This window comes from Embiotoca jacksoni, unplaced genomic scaffold (assembly GCF_022577435.1).
Source record: "Embiotoca jacksoni isolate LCO1_2020_lvr unplaced genomic scaffold, fEmbJac1.0.p SCAF_13, whole genome shotgun sequence".
Lineage (NCBI taxonomy): Eukaryota > Metazoa > Chordata > Actinopteri > Embiotocidae > Embiotoca > Embiotoca jacksoni.
Genome location: NW_027185263.1, coordinates 7710256 through 7723770, shown reverse-complemented (window position 1 = coordinate 7723770; position 13515 = coordinate 7710256).

The window sequence follows — 13515 nt, the reverse complement described above, 5'->3', positions numbered from 1 at the left end:
TTATAACTTCATACTACTCTATACTGTTTTCCCTCAATTTCTAATGTGGTTATTATCTGATTATTGATATGACAAACCTTTTTAATAAAAAGTACTTTTATGTTTTGCCTGTATTGCAGGTGATGGTGGTGCTGGCAGTGTGATAGAGGGGTCTGGAAGTCCTGGAGGGGAAGGTGTGTGTAAAACTTTCTGGACTCTTTTCATACCTTGAAATCATCCACAGACTTTGTGACATGTGACAACAATCATCACACAGATTCAGGTCAGGGATGTAATAACCTGATGGTCACACAAGATGCCGCACAGACTCCATGACCTGTGAAAATTAAGCAGCAAGTTTTTACAAAATCAAATAAAACTTTATTTTAAAACATTTAATAAAATGTATTTAAGTTTATACATTTTTTTTTAAATCTTGTATCTCCTGTTAGACAGTGTCTGCATGTAAAAAGGTTCTAACTTCTACATTAAAACAGGAGGTGCTGGAGCAGGTGGCAGACCAGTGGGTGCAGGAGGTGATGGAGATGGCCTCGGTGAAACGGGAATCCCAATCATTGGAGCAAAACCAGGTATTTTTTGTCATTCATGCTACAGATTCAATACACAAAACAGTATATGGACTATTTCCTAAATATTAGTTTATCAGTGAAAATGTGTTATGTCAACTGCTGTGTTGTCTTATTATTATCTTTATAAAACAGGACTGAACGGGACTACAGTTCCAGGTCAGACACTGCATGTTTGTCTGGAAGCACTGCATGTTCTTCCATTTCTGTCAGAGCACAATCAATAGCTGTGTCATTGTTATTGTGTGATGTAGGCCAGGGACGATATATATTTGTCCTCTGTTTCTTTGTTTGCCTCTTCATGTCAGCCAAACATCCCCAAAACTAGATTTACATTTTTACATTTTAAATTACATTTGCTGTAAATGAAAAGAGCAGTGTCTCTTAGATTTTGGTGTTGACAGCACCTCCTTGTGGTGCTTTATAAAACGCTTCACTTTTTTACTCACAACTCCTTAACTTTGAGGAGTGGAAGAAAATCCTCCACATTCCACAGACTAATTTTGGATCATTGCTAAAACCTTTCATCATCATTTCTCTGACCAAGTTCATCCAGTCTTTTATAAATTTTGTATTTAACACATTGCTAATTTAACATAATTCTGTCTCAATGTTTTGATTGAAAAATTCTTATAGATGACAAATTTATGTGAGAAGTCTCAAAATGCAGTTTGGATGCAGAATAGAAGCAAATTGGAGGAAATTATGCAAACTTGTATTGCCATAAAAGGAACTTAATGAACATCTTTGAATAATATCAGTGTTATAAAGCATTTGGGGTGTGTTACTACAGACTGTTTAAGCTTTAACGCAGTTAGCTGAATGTGACAAATAACTTCATCTCATGTCCTTCAGGCTCAACAAGAGACTCCTCTGGTAAGTTGGCATTAAGTTTAATGAACACAGAGATGTCACATGTAAGAGGTTAATAGAGCTTATTATACACAGCAAGGGACTACAGATTTTTAAATAGCATGGGCATAATTTAAAGATAAAATCTGTTCAATAACATACAGTGACATATCACACTGTCACAACTGCTTTTAATCTGGATGCAGATCACAGTATTTCTCCATTCACATGCATTCACAGTTGTCACTGGTTTACCTGTACCTGAGAGTAAGTGTTTTTCCTGCACTTCCTATCACTGGCACCACAGAATATTGCATGGCAGTCTAAAACTAGCTAACGACTGAAGCTTGAAACATACTTATATTGAACATGTATTGCCAAACTGTTTCTGATTGATAGCATCCCAAGATAATCTGTATTCCTATCGTTGCAGTTGGTGGCGGGACTGTACAACCAAGTGGTAGGTAAACCTCCATAAACTGTTTGATTATACTGTAAACAGTGTTGTTGGGATTTCTCTTACCAGTATTTCTACTTGTGTTTTAAACAGCTGGGACAGGTGTTGGTAAGTAGACCCGAGTGGCTTAAACACTTATTAACAATTGCTGCAGTCCCTGCATGTAGTGTCTACTGAGCTGACTGGAGACTAACTCTTGGTTTTCTCTCTGAAATTCAGGTGGTACAGGACTTCCCTCTGGAGGTGAGATTTCCCAGCAGACACATACAGTGCACAGCAGTTATTTGCTTCATGCCTTACTCAGTTTCAACATCCTCTTCGTAGAGATCTTGTGGCTAAAATAGAAAAGCAATATTCCCTGATTTCACATTATAATTTTTGCAGGTACTGGTGGTGATCTCTCAAGTGGGGCACTTCCTGGAGCCAAACCTCTCAAACCCCCAGGTGAATAAAATAAGATACAATTTATCTTTTACCATTTATAAGTCAAGTTTCAGGCTAAATTACTTATATTGGGAATGGAAAGGGGAAAACACATTTAATGGGTGGTAATCACAAGCCAAACAGCAACCTATTAAAGTCTGTTATTACCTATTAAAGCAGACTGGGAGGCAGGCTCTTTTTCTGTGGAACCAGCTGCCAGTTTGTGTTTAGAAGGCAGCCAAATCTTTTATTCAGGCATAAAACTTTCCTACTTGACAAGTCTTATGTTGTTGTCATGGTACTGTAGGCCTGGGATGTTTTTAGTGTGTTTGTTGTCATTTTGTTTACCTGTTGTGTGTTCTTTTGTCTATCTACTGTGTTTTGGGAGCATGTTGCAGGATGATTTTACACTTAAAATTGAGCTGAATGAAACTTTTACACAGTCAGAACAGAATTAAAAGTTTCCTTTTCCCCCTAAAACCCATTTATCAAAACTTACATCTGTCTGATGTCATTCATTATGTTACAGAATAGATTATGCTATTAAGATGTCAACAGAGAGGTAACAGATGGTTTGTGTATCACCTACCAGGCTCCTTCTCTGGACCGGATAGTTTAGTTCCACACTGAAAAAACTGTCTTCTGGGCTCTGTCTGCAGGTGTCCCCAGAGGTGACACACCAGGTGAAGGGGATGGAGAAGGAGGTCCTGATGGAGAGAGAGGTGGCACGGGAGGCACAGCTGGAGGACTGGGAGGAGTAGGAGGAACTCCGACCACTGCAGGAGTAGCAGGAGGTGTTTCAGGCGGTGCAGCAGGAACAGGAAGAGGAGACAGTCCTGCTACTGGAACTGGAGTTGGATCAGGCGGTACAGCTGGTGGAGTAGGAGGAACACCAAAATCACCAAAAGGTGCAACTTTTTGCTGTCTGAATCTAATCACATTTAAATAGTATTACATCTACCTCCGTCTACGATCAATAACTGTGAAAAACCTTCCATTTTGATCACTATGACGAACATATATCATGAAAAACATACATGAAGGATCCAAAATCCCTACCCACTAGAGAAGATCTATTATATGTATTTTTTTTAATTTTTTTTTTTTTTATGTAGCATATGGACCTGATGGGACTGTAGCTGGAGGCGTAAGTGGTGGACCTGGTGGAGTTGGTGGAGTGGCAGGAGGGGCTGAAAGGGGCCCTGGGTCAGTTGCAGGAGGTCCTGGAGGTGTTGGAGTTGGTCCAGGAGCAGTGGGAGGAGGCACTGGAGGAGCAGGCTTAGTACCTGGTGCTGGTGGGCCTGGTGGAGTTGGAACAGGAGTGCCAAAACCTGGAAAAAGTGAGCTGCCATCACGTTTTGGTCTTGGAAATGTTTGCGTATCTTCCTCAAATTTACATTCCTATAATACAGTGAGATTTCTAATTTGTACGTTTAACACATTATCCACCACAGGTTATGGTGCTGGTGGAGCTGGAGTCTTACCAGGTGGAGGTATGCTCACTAACACAATCATTAACATTTCAGTTACAGCAAACAGATGAAACAAACCTCATTACAGTATATTTCTTTTATCCTTCACAGGCCTACGTTACCCGACTGGAGCTGGACAAGGAGCTGGAAAAGCCGGCAAAGGTTCTAGAAACTGTTAAACTTCATTCTCCTCTCTTAAATAAAGACTTATGTTGGCCTCAGAAATGAAAGAAGCTACATGATACATTAAGTGTTTTCACCTTTCAGTATATGGGACTCTTGGAGTAGGAGGCCAGGGTGGAGTTGGTCCTGGTGGCTACGGCACTGGGCCTGGTGGTTATGGTGCAGGACCCGGAGGTTACGGGATTGGCCCAGGCAGCTATGGTGTTGGACCTGGAGGATACGGAGCTGGACCTGGAGGCTATGGCAGAGGCATTGGCGGTGGTCCTGGGGGAGCTGGAGCTGGTCCGGGAGGAGTAGGTGGTGCGGGAGGAGGAACAGGAGCAGGCCCAGGTGGAGTCGGCGGCGGACTGGGGGGACTTGGTGGTGGTGTGGGGTCTGGTGGTAAGTTGACCTCTATGAAAATGTACTGTGTGACACATAAATATTTGTAAATAGCATGTCACTGATTAGCTGTTCATTTCATATACTCCCAATCAGGTTCCAGATATGGCACAGGTCCAGGACTGGGTACTGGAGCTGGCAAACCACCAAAAAGTATGATAAGAATGCACAGACAAACAGAGTAAACATAAATAAGAGCATTTATGAAGAAAACTGTAATTTAACATTATTTGTTTTCAGGTTACGGAGCAGGAGGTGGTGGTGCTAGAGTTGGGCCTGGTGGCTACGGGACTGGACCAGGTGGAGTTGGTTCTGGTCCAGGAAGTTTTGGACCAGGTGGCCTTGTGCCTGGCGGTGCTGGTGCTGGTAGTTATGTACCTCATGGCACTGGACCAGGCGGATATGGTCCCGGCGGAGCTGGGACAGGACTCGGTGGTGTCGGAACCAGACCAGGTGGTGTTGGACCAGGTGGTGTTGGCACAGGACCAGGCAGCTATGGACCTGGAGGAGCAGGGGCCATTCCTGGTGTTTATACTGCTGGAGGTCATGGACAAGGAAAAAGAAAACCTCCCAAAACAGGTATAATGAGATTGTGTATTTTCATAATAACAACATTTGATAACATGTTATAATAAATATTTAAGCTGTTAACTCCTGCTGACAGGCTATGGATCCTCCTCACTGGGTGGAGCAGGCTATGGACAAGGTGAGAAACCTACATATTGGGCTACATAGATGCCTGCACTGTGGTGTGTCATGATTAACTGATTATTATAATTAAGTGCAGGAAGTGTTGAAAGAACAACTCCATATGATAACTTGTAAGTTATACAGGAGGTTCAAATCTTTACGGTAGAGAACATGGCTAAAGCCATGCGTGTCAGCTTAAAAACAGTTTAGGGTTACTAAAACCTTGGGTTGTTTTTCAGGTGCTGGAGTGCCGCCTGGTGGAACTGGTACAGGTACTGGCAGATATGGGCCTGGTGGTTTTGGACCTGGAAGTTTCGGACCAGGCGGTGCCGGGACAGGAACGGGAGGGTTCGGACCAGGCGGTGCTGGGACAGGAATAGGAGGCTTTGGACCAGGCGCCGCTGGGACAGGAACAGGATTTGGACCAGGCGGTGCCGGGACAGGAACAGGAGGCTTTGGACCAGGCGCTGCTGGGACAGGAACAGGATTTGGACCAGGCGGTGCCGGGACAGGAACAGGAGGCTTTGGACCAGGCAGTGCCGGGACAGGAACAGGATTTGGACCAGGCAGGGCTGGCACAGGGACAGGGTTTGGACCAGGGGGTGCTGGCATAGGAACTGGTTTTGGACCAGGCGGTGCTGGGACAGGAACGGGATTTGGACCAGGTGGTGCTGGTACAGGAACAGGATTTGGACCAGGGGGCCAAGGATTAGGAAAAAGAAAACCTAAAACTGGTACGTAAGGGTCACAAGTAAAAAATGCCAGGTGATACATTGCAGTGATGGAAACACCTATTTGATGTATTGTGTTGTGACCAGACACTAGTTGGACCAAACCTTTTTTCATCCGTTTTTTTTCAGGTTATGGAGGAGCTGGTTATGGATCAGGTGAGGTCGGAGTTAGGATTGGGGATCTTAAATGTCTTTTTAAACTTTGATGTGGCATACATTTGTGTTTATATCTTTACATCTGTTTTCCAGCTGCAGGTGCAGGAGCTGGTCCTGGTGGAGCTGGAGTTAGACCTGGTGGCTATGGTCCAGGAGGATATGGACCAGGAGGTGCTGGAACCGGTGGATTTGGCCCAGGGGGTGCTGGAACCGGTGGATTTGGCCCGGGGGGGGCTGGAACCGGAGGGTTTGGCCCAGGAGGTGCTGGAACCGGTGGATTTGGCCCAGGGGGTGCTGGAACCGGTGGATTTGGCCCAGGAGGTGCTGGAACCGGTGGGTTTGGCCCAGGAGGTGCTGGAACCGGTGGGTTTGGCCCAGGAGGTGCTGGAACAGTGCCAGGGGGTTTTGGACCCGGTGGGGCTGGGGGATACAGACCTGGTGGCCAAACAAGAAAGCCTTCTAAATCAGGTTACGGCTCATCGTTGGGTGGAACTGGCTATGGACCAGGTAAATTTCTTAGATCAATAGATCGATAGATCGATAGATCGATAGATAGATACTTTATTAATCTCACAAGGGGAATTTTTTTTTCTATGGTATATATATATATATATATATAGATAGATATAGATATATATATATAGATATCATATAAATATTTCACCAAAAGCTTTTGATAATTACTGATACATGTTGCTGGAATTTGGCCCGGCAACAACAAAGGTATTACTGCTTTGCATAATAGACCACCAAATGTCTGTGAGTTACAGCAGGGAGATACTGAAACACAAATCTAATGACTCTCTGTGGCAACATGGCACGCCTCATTTGCTGACTGGATCCACAATTTATCATATCCCCTGTGCAAGTATGCTGCAATTCAAAGCAACAGGATGTGAGTCATGAGGTCTGGTCAGCAATAAGTGGGATCCCATGAAAAGCAACTCTGGCTACTTTGCAGGGTAGAGAATGGCGTACACACCAAGCAGAAGGAAAGCTATAACCTTCGTAAGTAAGTATTCGTATTTATGTTGCTTGATCAACATCAGCACAGGAGTTACAATTTGTGACCACTAGTTCGGCAGATCAGTAATTCAACCACGTACATCAAATTATGTGTGAAATTCCCAAAATCAGCAATGGAAGTCTTGAAATACTTCAGAACATCTTCAGCAATAAAGCAATGAGCCGGCTGCGTTTTTAAGAGGGGCAGAACGTCGCCTTCCAAGACCAACATCTGGTCAGGAGCACTTAGGTGGGATTTCTTTGACAGTCACAGGGTTGTGCAGCGTGAATTTATCGCCCAGGATCAGACTGTCAGCTGGGTCCTAGTGTGATGTTCTAAGAAGTCAAAGGGAAAACATTCTATGCAAATGACCTGAACTCTCGCTGGATCGCAATTTGGTTCTCCAACTCGACAATGTGCTCTTTTACAGCATGTTGGAAACTCTTAAGGTCTATCACCCTAAACAAACAATCTCTGCTCCCCGCCACCCGTATATTAGGCCCATGGTTAAATCGGAGGTGCGCCCGGATCAGTGGTAAAAAAAAACATGACTAACTCAGGTGGTAGTGTTGATCAAACGACATAACTCGGAGTGCTTACTCACAAAGGTTAAACGCTGTTAAGTAGACCGACAGCCTTGATGATGCAAGGCAAAGAAAACATAAATCTACTGACAGGTCTGCTTTTATACCCCGAGTTTAATTTATGACATTTACAAAGATAAACAGCTGTATTTGTTACTACTGGGAAACATGTGTATTGTGTTACTTGTCATTTACATATTCTAACATACCTCAACCACACCTGTGTTCACCAGGTGGTGGAGCAGGAGGAACAGGAGGGGCAGGAGGTCCTGGAGGAGTAGGCCAGGGAGTAGGAGGAGGACCAGGTGGCTTACCAGGTAAGTTTGAATGAAGCCCTGACAAAAACCACAACAGTGATTCAGATAATGACAACTTCATCTTGAGACTTGAAAATAAAGACAATCACAATAAATAGTCTACTAAATTGTTTTTAAATGTCCTTTTCTTTTGATTTATGTTTTGATGCTTTTATGTGATGCACTTTGAATTGCCTTGTTGTTGAAATGTGCTATACAAATAAACTTGCCTTGCCGACTGTGCAGTAAATACCTACAGAGGAGACATGCTTTCTAGGCTGTAATGTGTACTTTCTTCCAGCAGGGGGTGCTGGCCCTGGCTATGGTGGGGTGGCTGGTGGAGGCTATTCAGGTAAGACAGACTCGCATTTAAAGTCTCTAATACTCAGCGTACTATTTGTTATAAATTCAAACAATAAGCAACCAACTGAGAATAAAGATGAAATTTGTAGACACCTTAAAAGGAAAAAGAAAATGCTTTTATCCCGAGACTCATGGCGATTATTTATTTATTATCATCGGTTGTTTATCATGACTTGTCTTTCCTGTTATTGTTCTCTAGGATACGCTGGGGCTGGACAAAAATGTAAGAAAACTCACTGTGTCCTCTGGAATAAGCTTTAATTAGCCTCTCTAACACATACTACACTACTTTTAGTGTACAGACTTTTTAGTCTTAAGCACAAGAGAGGAAAGTTTATGATGTCTCATAATTATCAGTGAAATAAATAAAATAAAACAGATGGATAATTGTGAAAATTTATTTGGAAAAATGAAGGCATGCATGTTTTTATAATCTCTAATGCTGGATAATTATCTGTAGCATTACTGTATTTACTGTCTTGCCCTTCAGCCAAAGCCCAGAAGGCAGCCAAATATGCAGCCATGCAGGCCTTACTTGGAGCCAGCGGCTACAGAGGTAAAAATCACACACTTTGTATTTGCTTTACAGTAAGCCAGTTTGTATATAAACTGTACATTACTACAGTAGGATTTTGTGTAATTGGAGTGGAGTTCTTCTGACTTCAAAGATTGTAACTTGAGAGTCTGCCCACGTATTGACCCATCATACATATAAATTAGATTAGATTAAAATTTTAGATTTTTGACATGATATAATAATATCATGTTGTTTTACAGAACATCCTGCAGTTAAAGATGATAGAAATTGCTTTATTTTTGTTTGTTTTTATTTATAGGTTTATATATATATATATATATATATATATATATATATAATAATTACATTTCCAGTTAAGTTCAATGTTTCAGGGCACTGATGTCATTTTGAACATTACGTTTATTGTTAAACTGTAAAATAAACTTCCTAAGCAAGCAGAAAACCTCCCCAGCTGAAAAAGGAAACCACCTCAGAAGTGTCAAAAACTACTGTTTCGTGAATGGCCACTTGAGCCTGGCTCTAAAGGAGAGTCTTTTCCCACAGATTTCCATGTAAAAATGCACAACTTTACAGCAGAAATAACGTGTTCACAGACCAGCAGCCAATGTACCTCTTTATGATGCCAGGATGGCAACTACCAGCTTCACACCTGCATTTCAGGCTACATCCATTTTTGTGTATGCGTATATATTTCTAATATCAGAATTGACCCCAAAAATGGGTCAGTGTCGGTCAGGCTCGAAACAAACAATACTCCGTTTGTTTCCTCTGATGATAACATGAAATACGTTATCCCCCTCAGTAATGATATTAAATTAAAATAGCAGCTTCCGCATGAATGTCCCACCCTCTGAAGTAACTCAAAGTGGTTTCACAGAACCGACATGTTTAAAACATAGTACATGGTTTTACAGGTACAAATATAGGAAGTTTGTGGCTGACCAGTGAATGAACAGGCAACTCTTCAAATGAAAAGTCACTGAGAAGCCACACTGACTAAAAGTAATTTCCATATGAAGTGACTGAACGATTGTTGTTTTTTTGAACCAGTGTGAGAACATATGTGTTTATGTTGAAGTAGGTGAAGCTCTTTAAGAGTGCAGGTTTTGCACGTACAATGCCGTGTGTAAGATGGATGTAAAATTACGAATAATCGTGTCTGTTCTGGTTTTCAGGTGCTGGCTGTCAGGGTAAATACTGTGGCAGAAGGAGGAAGTGAGAGACCAACTAACAGGAAGTGACCTCATTCAAACAACAGTGGTGCTATGATGCCAGATTGGAAATGTCTTACCTGCCATAGAAGCTAAAGCTTCGACACATTACAGCCATTTTACATTTTCATTTGTTTAGATTTTATACAAGAATTTCTTTAAATATGAGAAAATGGTTCTCAACCTGTCAGGATCCTGATTCCTTCATACAAGGTGATGCCTCTGCTTTAGACGGCAGATTGGTGAAATTTGTCCCTTGTCACACTGTTGCTTGGATAATTCAGCAATTAGACTTAAAAGATATTCAACTCTTCACAAGAAAATGTAAAAACTTCTACCAGGGTTTTCCCTGCAATTGTAAAGCTTACATGCAGCACCCAAGTCATTCTGGGCACCACCTAAGCTAAACCACAGTAAAATCATTAGAGCGTCAACACTAACTAAACAACTTTTTCCAGATCTCACGTTGTAGTTGTTCCTCAGTAGACTTCTTTTGTAAGTGTGTTTTATGTATTATCTGCTCTACCTTTTAAAAAAATTTTTGCACAGATATGGAAATAATAATGATCCAAACTGAAGCTAAAATGCAAATTTTTAGATGAAAAATGGAACATTTTCTTCCACCAAATATGTGCGCCTAAAATTACAATAAAATATGTGGGCCTTGGTCTGTAACTCAAATTTGTTATAATACTTTTTTATTTTTCCCTTAATGAATCACCTTGTAACTCTCTGGAGATCCTGACTACCAGGCTGGGAACCACTAAAATGAAGGATCAGCCTCTATTTCTACTAGTGAGGCCGAGCTGTGCCATAAAACACTTTTTGTTTACTTTGTTGATGCGTTGAATATCGTTTGTGTTCCTGTGTGAGTATCACCATGATCCAACAACGTGTACAAACAAAGAAACAGAAGAAACTCTGAGTAGAGTTTTTGACTGGGTGTTGTCAGATCCTTGAAAAGCCATCAGTTAGTGTTGACTGCACTCCGGCCTCAACAATATCAATCATGGAGGCTCAGATGTTAAACCTCACAACATTAAAGGCACTGTTTCATAGCTATACAACACTAAGTGGTTTTAGTGTAAAACTTTGGTTAACATGCATATTTTTTTTCATTGTTAAAAGGATGTATTTGTTATGATAGGATGATGTGGCTTCTTTTTAGCTATTGCAACATGGTAAGCTTTCAAACTAAATGTGAGGTAACATGACAAGAATACATGAGGAGTACTGATCATCACTGTTTCTTCTGTTGACGTACCTCCTTTAACACTGTTGGAAAACTGTTCACGTTTACTAGACTTTTTAAATTATGCTGAGAAATCTATTTAGTCTCATTTTACAAATTCAAGTGCATTAATGCAGTAATAGGTATTTGAGTTAGTTATTTTTTTGTGTGGGTGATTTAAACTTGTGCACTGCCATGATGAATTTAAGTGCTTTTTTTTTCTACATTGTCCTTGAATGTGTGCTGTATCACAATGCAGTCTGTGATGTCATTAGGATAAAAAAAAAGTGTAATTGAATCTCATCTTGCATTTGAGCTTTGTGTCTTCATCATGCAGCTCAAAATGTGTTTGTAACATCTGTGTTTTTGTGGCCTATGAAGAAAATTATGCACTTTTGTACACGTTCTGACAACGTTCTCTTAAATAAAGAGATGACAAATGACATGACATTGTTTGAAATTAGTACTATTTTATACCTACTAGAATTATGTTTTTTTTATGTTGCACAAACAATGTCAAACATTGAGGCGAGTATGTGTCACAAGGCAAGAAGGGGAAGCTACACATTCAGAGGCAGATGTTGGTGTTAACATGTTCAGCTATTGTGGCTTTTTAACAACCACACATTTGAGAGAAAAAGGGAAACTGAAAAGCACTGGGCGTGCAACCCAAAAAAGTTAAAACAGCACAGCGGTGGAGCATTATTTTCATGGTGACTCATCAAGAAAAATAGCTGGTGAGACTGTGTTGATTGAAACTAGCTATGGAGGGTCGTGCTGAGTGTGTGGGTACAGATAAAGATTGGGTGGTCCTGGGGCACATTTAGTGTCGAGTATGGATTGAAACAAAACACCAGTTAGTGAGATGGTGTTTGGACCACTGAGCATGCCGCAGAGTATCGCTCTCTGTTTGGGTTAGGATGAGATTCAAGAACACTTTAAGCCCAGTTCAGACCAAAGATTCACAGTGAGACAAAACTGTTTTAGAAAGTTGCAGGAAAAAGTTGCAGCGGTGTGAACTGGCGCATCTTAACTCCACACAAACCAGCTGATGGTGTAACCTGCGTCGTGTTTTAGAGCGTCAGGCACATGTCACTTCTTTCAACAGCTAATCAGCAGTTTTCAATGGAAGAAAGAGAGCCTTATCACCTTATAAATTTTTTTGGAAACCGCTGTCTGCATGACAGAAACACTTAAAGTCACGCAAACAAGATTAGTAAACTAAAAGTCGCGATCACTATCCTCATTCATGTTTTAAGACACTTAAAATTACATCAAGCTACGAAAAAGCCTGAAAAAAACGGGTGAAAAAAGGAACAGAGGGTCATTGCTGTGTTTCGAAAGGTTTCAGACGAGCGAATTGTGCGTAGTTACAAGTTTCAATTCATCTCGTCATGACCCTTCAGTCTGAGCTGGCCTTTAAAGTTGCACTTTGCCAACAACTGGGGACCATTTCTGATGTAAACGTTAGTAAGACTAGTGGAACTTGATAAGCTGGGTCAAGGCATTAAGACAAAAATGTCTTAGCTAGTGAGGCCAGCCACATCAATTTAGCCTAAGCAGATACAGCGTGGATATAAAGGTGGGTCGAGGTGCAGTGTATCTGGAATTAAAGGCAACCTAAGGGTATCTTGGGTCAGGTTAAAGGGAGGTATAGTCAAGGCCAGAGAATGGTGTCACGTGTCATGAGGTTCAGCAGATTTAGGACAGCAAAGCCTGAAATCGTCTGCAAACATCATTTAACATGAGGATTTCCACAGCAACGCCCATCCAACTTATGGCACGTTTTACTTTGTAAAACTGAGAGTGTATTACACTCAATTCTTCAACGATACACAGCATTATTATCTAGTCTACGGCAGAGGTGCAACGAATGAGTCAATCAATACGTCTTAACGCCGTGAACAAAACAGCCGAGGATGGAAACTAAATCACAGAAGACATGCTGACACAGACAGTGACAGAAACATACAAATATTGTAATACAAGTCAAAACAAACAAATAACTTCGATGATATTCATATATATATTCGATGATAGAAACACCCCCTCCGCACACGCACGCACGCACACACGCACACACACACACCACACACCTGTTTCTGTCTTTCAGTTTGTAGATCAGGTTTGTCTGCATGGTGCAATAAAAACATGCATATGCTGATATCGTATACCACTTCCCTCATTCTAAATTTAATGACTGGGCTGATTGCAGAAAACGTAGTGTGAAACAAAACAAAACAAAAAAAACACTACTGGAAACCTGCAGTGCGACAAATAGATGTCACACTCACATGGATACTTTGAACTATCTACTGAACAGTTTCATCGGTTTTGTCCCTCTGATCCCGAGCTGGTCTCTATCCGTGCGCTTT